The sequence below is a fragment of the Protopterus annectens genome, chromosome 10.part0, assembly GCF_019279795.1.
Source record: "Protopterus annectens isolate FY-2018-M chromosome 10.part0, PAN1.0, whole genome shotgun sequence".
Taxonomy (NCBI): Eukaryota; Metazoa; Chordata; order Ceratodontiformes; family Protopteridae; genus Protopterus; species Protopterus annectens.
In genome coordinates, this window is record NC_056744.1 from 1,678,104,252 (window position 1) to 1,678,112,468 (window position 8,217).

Sequence of the window (8,217 nt, forward strand, 5' to 3'; positions counted from 1 at the left end):
AGCCTGGTAGTGCTGTGGTGCTCTCTGGAGCTTTGAACCAGGTTTCTGTTACTGCACAGATATCGATTTGCTCCACACTAAGGAGTGCCTCAAGTGTGTGCATTTTGAGGTTTAGACTTCTGGCATTGCGTAGCATTACCCTCAGTTTTTGGTTTCTTGTGTTGTTTATGGAAGCGGGTTTGTCGTTTGAGCCTTGCCTAAAAAAGGCACTATGGGAATGGCAAGAGCCTTGGCTAGTATTCGAAAGCCTAAGGGCGACAGGTGCAAGCCATCGTTGGCAAAGCAGAGTGGCTTGTCGAGCATTTCGTCCCAGGCTGACAGACACTGGATCCCCTTTGAATTACACCAATAGCTTGGCCAATTCTTAAAACTGATAGTTTTTTCCTCGTACTGTGACATCATTCTTGGTGAGGGCAAGATGCTACTCAGGGTCAGGGTCATACCGGCCTGGGTTACATGATCAGAGAGCTCCTCTGTCTCTTTTCATGTAGTCCAGGGAGGTACGTCTTGGGTCATTCAAACCAACATGTACATCATATTTGTACTTGTTTTGGAGTGACCTGAGTGCTTGTGTTATGTGGCGGATCCTGGCACCCGACAGGCAGCTCACAGTAACCTTCTCCTTGTTCAAGTCTAGTGAGTGGGACGTCATTGTGCCTGACTATAGAGTCACCTATTACTAGTGTATTGGGTGTATTGTTGTGCCTTATGGGCTGTGGTTGCTTGGCACACTGACTTTGTGAAGTATGTGATATGTGGTTTTTGTTGGAGCATGGAGGTTGCTTGGATGTCTGCTTTGGAGGTCTCTGCTCCTTAGGCAGATTTTTATTTAGAGCCTCCGAGTATGTTTTTGAGTATTTGTGTGTTGTTTGCTGGTGCATGTATGACCGTTTTATGTGAGACTGCAAGTGTGGTGCGTTTCCCTTCTCTTCCTGACTGGCTGTTCTAGCCTTGGGTTGAGAGAGTTTGGCCTCCAGTTTGTCTGTATAGTTGCATCTCTCACATATATTTGTGTTTGTTGGAAGGAGGAGAGGGTTGTCTGTGTACATGAGGCAATTGTAACATTGCCTCAAGATTCCCAGATTCACCAGCTAGACTGGAGAGTATACCTGAAACTGCCCTTTGGACATGCCTGTATGGATAACTGAACTGTTTATTGATTGCCCGGTAGGGATGAAATAGGGAGCCTTGAACTATTGTATAGTAAAGGGGGAGGTGTTTTGTTAGCATTTATTAGTGCTTACTGAGGGCTTGGAGCAGGTGCCGGGCTGTAATAGGGAAGATAGAGTGCTTAGTTTGAGAGTTTGACTAGTTCTAAGCGAAAAATTGAAAGAGCAGACTTTGTGGAGCCTGGAATAGTCTAACCCTAGCTAACCGGCGGTGCGCAAAACCGCACAAATACAGGTTTTAAGGCAGGGAGATGAAAGAGATAGGAATTATCTCAAAATGGCCAATACGGCCAATAAACAACAAGTTGCTGGGCTGTGACCACTCTCCAGGGACAGATAGGCTGCTCAAAGCTCCCCACTCTCATTGGTGAACAGAGAAACTTCCTCCTATCCAAGTGAGGATATGGGCAACACAGGAACTTGTAACACAGGCCTGAATTCAGCAAAACCTGAAAACTGGACTAGACTAGCTTAGAAAAGGTGGGACACAAGAATATTTTTTTTTTTTTTTTGGCAGAGATACAATGAAAATTCACAAAACACTTTAAATGCTTATATCAGGCTAGCGCACTTTAGTGCGTAGCCTACAACAGTTAAACAGTACAAAAAAGACTTTAAATGACTTATAAAATGCTAACAACAAAAAACAGTTTTTAGTATGCAGCAATGAGTTTTTAAAGCTCAGAATTGCTAGATATCGCTTTTTGGCGAGACTAACAGTCGCAGGAGAAAATGCAGAGAAAAAATATTTAAATCTGTTGAAAGTCACTCTTTTTTCGCCCTGCAACTTGTAGTACTCAGGACACCATGAGGAGCTTGGCTGTGTGTGTGTGTGTGTGTGTTTTTTCGCCCTGCAACTTGTACTCAGGACACCATGAGGAGCTTGGCTGTGTCTGTCTGTCTGTCTGTCTGTGTGTCTGTCTGTCTGTGTGTCTGTCTGTCTGTGTGTCTGTCTGTCTGTGTGTCTGTCTGTCTGTGTGTCTGTCTGTCTGTGTGTCTGTGTGTCTGTGTGTCTGTCTGTCTGTGTGTCTGTGTGTCTGTGTGTCTGTGTGTCTGTGTGTCTGTGTGTCTGTGTGTCTGTGTGTCTGTGTGTCTGTAGGTACTAGGCTATCTGCCCGAAGGCATTTATAAGCCTAGCCAGAATGTGTTGGCTTTCGATGCCCCCTTAGATTATTTCCCTGTGCCTCAGTCCAGCAGAGCCATTGAAGTGATCCCTGGGGTAAACTTTCTGTTTCCCATCCACTCATCAAGGTTTCTCTTAAAGAGGGTTAGCGAGGAGCTCTGTCTAATGTAGATTGGAATCTTGTTCCAGAGCATGGGATGTCTCTGGAGCAGGAATCTATCCCTCCAGCACATCCTATTTATTGTTATGGTGAGGTTTAGATCCCTGGAGTGTGTGTCTTGAGGGGATATAGTTTTCTTTAGATGGAGCATGTCCATCAATTCTGGGTTGGACATGGCCTTGTATGTCAGATAGAGATCACCTCTGGGTAGGTGGTATGCAACCGAGTACAGCTGGAGTTTCTTCAGTCGAACTGCATAGGGCATCTGCTTGAGGCCAGTGATCCTCTTGGTGAGGTACTTCTGTGGTCTTAGTTGCTGCAGGTGTCTTGTAAGGTACATCCCAAATGGGGCATTGTACTCCTATGATGGGTCTGATGAGTGATGCATAGAGGGGCCCAATGACCTCTTGATCTGGATGCAAACTTTTTTGATTAGATGGGCCACGTAGATGGCTTTTCTAACCACTTTGGCAATGTGATTATCAAAGGAGAGGTTATTATCTACTTGGGTCCCCAGATCCCTTATTACGTCTTCTGTATTTAGGGGGCTACCACCTATGTGATAGTTTGTGGGTAATTTGTTTTTCCACAGGGGATGACTATGCACTTTTTGGCATTTAGCTTGAGGCCATGGTTTTGACACCAGGTATCTGTCTCAGTGAGACCCTATTGGAGGATGTCTGTGTCAGCCAGAGAGTCAGTTATAGCCCCTAGTTTGCAGTAGTCTGCTAACTTGGTCAGCCATAGTTCTCCTGTGCTTGCCTGTACCTCTGAGAAGTATATGCCGAACAGGAGGGGTCCTAGGACTGAGCCCTGGGGAATGCCACTTGTAACCGGTTTAGAGTCAGACCTAGCTCCCGCAACTCTTACCGTGTGGGTTCTGTCAGTGAGCCAGTTGGCAACCCATCTCGTGATGTAGGGGTTTATGTTCAGGCTGGTGAGCTTGTCTAGAATACCTGAGTGGGGAATGGTGTCGAAGGCCTTTGCGAGGTCAAGGTAAGCTGTGTGGGTCCACCTTTCCCTCGTCTATAGCCTAGGTAACTGTCTCAAAGAAGTCCACCAGGTTTAGGAGGCATGGTCTGCCCTTAACAAAGCCAAACTGGGTAGGGTCCAATGTTTGGAGGTTCCCAATGTCTCTGTTAATGAGTTCCATGATGATGCGCTCCATTGCCTTGCAGACCAGGCTAGTGTGCCTTATAGGGCGATAGTTCCTGGGGTCCGTTGTGGCTCCATCTTTGTGGAGCTGGATTAACCGTAGCTGTGTGCCACTCTATGGGTTCATAGCCTGTAGAGATGCTGAGTTTGAACAGTGTGTTTAGGTGAGGGGTTAGTTCATTTTGTAGCTCTTGTAAGACGCAGCCTGGGACACCATCCAGTCCCATTGAATCTGTATTTTTGACTTTGGATAGGGCTGTTTTAACCTGTGTGTCAGTGATTGCCGGGACTGTACATTCTTCTGGTATGGTTATGGGCCCTTTAGGGGGTGAGAGGGGGCTGAAGTTTACACTAAACCTGTCTGCCAGAATGTTGGCAATATCGGTCGATTCAGTGTATGTTGTGCCATTCTGCACTAACCCATAGCAGATCTGAGAGTTTCCACTTAGGTTCTTGACGTAGGTAATGAACGCTTTGTGGTTATCTTTGGAGTCTTTCACAATTTTTCTTTCGATGCTAGCCTTAGATGATTTTATGAGGGATCGTAGTTTATTGCTGATACTGATCAGGGATATCTTTCCTTCTTGGGATTTTACTCTTTTCTGTACTAGTTTCCTCCTTCTATTGTATAGCTTGTTTATGGCAGGGGTCCACCAGACTGGTTTCCTTTTTTAGAGGAGTGAGTCTTGGTTTTGCTTGGGATAGCACAATTCATGCATTCTTGCAGGTGCTCATAAGAGTGCCTTTGTAAGGGATTCAGCAGCTTGGACAGCATTGTCCTTTAGCATGGGGGCTGTGAACCTTTCCACTTCGGTCTTGAAGTTTGCTTTTGAAAAGTTTTTCACTGTGGTTTCCTTGATTGGGGGTAGGGGCGGAATGTGGATATCCAGAGTGATTAGTCTATGGTCTGATATAACCAGTGAGGGGTTGACCTCCAGTTTAGAACACCGGTCACCCATATTGGTGATGACCAGGTCAAGTATGTTGTCACCTCTGGTAGGGGTGTTGGACCAGTTGATCCAGGGTGTTTGAGTTTATAAATTCTAGGAAGCATTGGGTAAGGTAGTTAGTATTTTAGTTCTCCTAGTTAATGTTTGGGTAATTGAAATCGCCCAATATTAGGGCATTTGGTAGGACCTTCATATTTTCCAGTGTCTCCAGAAACGCGGAATGGGGGTCCTGGGTCATGGTGGGTGATCTGTAGTGAGCTACAATTTGAATTGCAGTTTTGCCCGTTGTTAGTTGCACATGGATGATCTCTGAGGCATTGTGCTGTGCCACTAACCTGGAGGTGTGGGTATCCTTGATGAATATGGAAACACCCTCGCCTTTTGTGTTTCAGTCCGAGTTCTGTGGCCGAAAAGTATGGTATGAGTTATAGCCTGGTAGTGCTTGGGTGCTCCCTGGAGCCTTAAATCAGGTTTCTGTTACTGCACAGATATCGATGTTCTCCATACTGAGGAGTGCCTTGAGTGCATGCATTTTGAGGTTTCGACTTCTGGCGTTGAGTAGCATTACCCTCCGTTTTTGGTTACTTGTGCTATTTACGGTAGTGGGTTTGTCTTTTGAGCCTTGCCTAGAAAAGGCACTATTAGGTCAGCAAAAGCCTTGGCCAGTATTCGAAAGTCTAAGGGTGACAGGTGCAATCCATCTCTTGTGACGCAGTGTGGCTTGTCGAGCATGTCATCCCAGGTGGACAGATACTGGAGCCCCTTTGAATGACACCAGAAACTTCGCCAGTTGTTGAAATTGATAATTTTTTCTTTATACTGAGACATCATTCTTGGTGAGTGCAGGATGCTACTCAGGGTCCGGGTCATACCGGCCTGGGCTACATGATCAGAGAGCTCTTTCATGTCTCACTTCATGTAGTCCAGAGGGGTATGTCTCAGATCGTTCACACCAACATGGACAGTGACAGAGTCGTATTTGTACTTGTTCTGGAGCGACCTGAGTGCTTGTGTTATGTGGCAGATCCTGGCGCCTGACAGGCAGCTAACTGTAACCTTCTCCTTGTCCAGCCAAGTTAGTGGGACATCAGTGTATCTGACTATAGAGTCGCCTATTACTAATGTGTTGGGTATGTTATTTTGCCTTAAGGGATGTGATTGCGTGGCACACTAATTATGTGAAGTATGTGTTTCATGGTTTATGATGGGGTGTGGAGGTTGCCTGGGCTTCTGCTTTGCAGGTCTTTGTTGTTTTGCAGATTTTTATTTGAGCCTCTGAGTATGTTTTCGTGTATTTATGTGTGTTATTTGCCAGTGTTGGTTTAGTAGGTCTATGTGAGACTGGTGGTGTGTCGCAAGTATTTTCCTTCTCCTCTTGACTGTCAGTACCAGTCTTGTGTTGAGAAAGCTTTGCCTCCAGTTTGGCTGTATAATTGCATCTCTCACATATGTTAGTGTTTGGTGGTAGGAGGAGAGGGTTGTCTGTGTACATGAGGCAGTTGTAACATTGCCTAAAAATGCCCAGGTTCACCAGTTGGACTGGAGAGTACACCTGAAACTGCCCTTTGGACATACCTGAATAGGTAAAGTGAGCTGTTTTACTGATTGGCTGGTAGGGACGAATATAGAGCCTTGTCCTTCTGGACAGTACGGGGGGGGGTCAAGTGCTAGGGTTAGTTAGTGCTTGCTATGAGTTTTGAGCAAGTGCTGGGGTGTGAAATGTATGGTTTGAGTGCTTAAGTTGAAAGTTTGCCTAGTTCCAAGGGAAAAATTGAAGAATAGACTTCGTGGAGCTGGGAATATTTTAACCCTAGCTAACTGGCGCTGCCCGGCGTGCAAAAGTGCGCAAGTGCAGTTTTTATAGCAGGGAAATCAAAGAGATAGAAATTAGCCCAAAATGGCCAATAAACTACTAATTTCTGTGCTACAGCAAACAAGGCACACAAATTTCAAAAAGAAACCGATCAAATAAGCAAGCACAATAAGCCTTTAACCAGAAATTCCCAGCTCAGAAGGGCAGAATCTAGCCTCTTCTCCCACAAGAGTGCAGGCCACAAACCTTCTTAATGTAAAATAACTGGCCTGGAGCCCAAGTGCTTAAACCAGAACAAATACAGTTTTAGAAAAACAAGTAGAAAGTGAGCAAACTGATCTAAACAAATTACCCAATTAACTAGTAAAAAAACTCAAAACTGAGCCCTATTTCAGCAGTCTTCAATCTGACAAGTTCTAACTCCTGCCATTAGGGTGCAGGGAAACCTTCTCCAAATAAAGATGGCCTGGATTAGTGCTCAAGTTATACAAACAAAGCTAGATTCAGCAGGCCTGAATCTAGTCTATGCTACAGCAGACAAAGGTGCACCAATATCAGAAAAACAGTTCAAATAAGCCTTTAACCAGAAATTCCCAGCTCAGAAGTGTACAATCTAGCCTCTCCTCCCACAAGAGTGCAGGCAACAAACCTTCTTAATGTAAAATAACTGTCCTGGAGCCCAAGTGCTTAAACCAGAACTAATACACTTTTAGAATAACAGACACTGAGCAATCAGCAATTCCCAACTTAGAAATGTAAGCTACCTGTCCTGCCACAACAGTGCAGACCACAAACCTTCTTAATGTAAAACAACTGGTCTGAAGCCATAGTGCTTTAACCACAAGACTTGGAATAACAGTTACAATTTAATCAGGCTACTACCAAGCAGTAATAAATGCAGCAGAATAAACACAACGGAGTACTTTTAAGAAGAGGGAAAAGCAAAATAAGGTAATAAAGTAGGATGAAACACAAATATGTATGTGTGTATGTATGTGTGTGTGTGTGTGTGTGTGTGTGTATATATATATATATATATATATATACACACACATACAAACACGCACATATATATATATATATGTGTGTGTATATATATATCTATATATATCTATGTGTGTGTGTGTGTGCGTGTGTGTGTGTGTATATATATATATATATATATATATATATATATATATATATATATATATATATATATATATATATATATATATACACACACACACAAACACACATATATATATATATGTTTGTGTGTATATGTACGTATATATATATATGTGTGTGTGTGTGTGTGTATATGTATATATATATATATATATATATATATATATATATATATATATATAATCTATATAAAATATAGGTTTACCTTCATAAACTCGAATCACAGTGGTTCAAGTGCTTATATGAGCGACTCTAAACCACGGAAGTAAAAACCTCGACAGTCCTTAATGTTTGAAAAACAGGAAATCGAAAAGCAGAGTCGCTGTTTTCCGAACATTAATGTCGAACAAAAAAAAACGAAGTGTAAACCAGGGGGGCAAGACCCCCCTGCACCACCCATGTGGGGAACTCTGCCCCCCCACACCCCCCACTTTATTATTCTAACTCCAAGATCGCACTATGGCAGGGAAAGGAACCATTTCCCAATCCCCACTATAGTGCTATACGCCCCACAATGTCGAAAATGCATTGAGCGAATGTTACTGTGCATTCGCTCATTGCACATTCAATCCTTTTTTCTTTCAGCGTTTGCAAAATTTGCAAACAGCCTTTCGAACACTTGCTGTTCACCTGACCTGTGTATGACCTTTATAAAGGTAAATATATGTGTGTGTGTG

At 43.7% G+C, this 8,217-nt stretch overlaps 1 protein-coding gene across 1 annotated transcript in view; it reads right to left on the reverse strand.

The window, feature by feature from the left end:
* Positions 1-8,217, reverse strand: part of LOC122814413 (zinc finger protein 729-like) — a 1,138,085-nt gene that overhangs the window by 1,050,359 nt on the left and 79,509 nt on the right. The window lies entirely within an intron of this gene.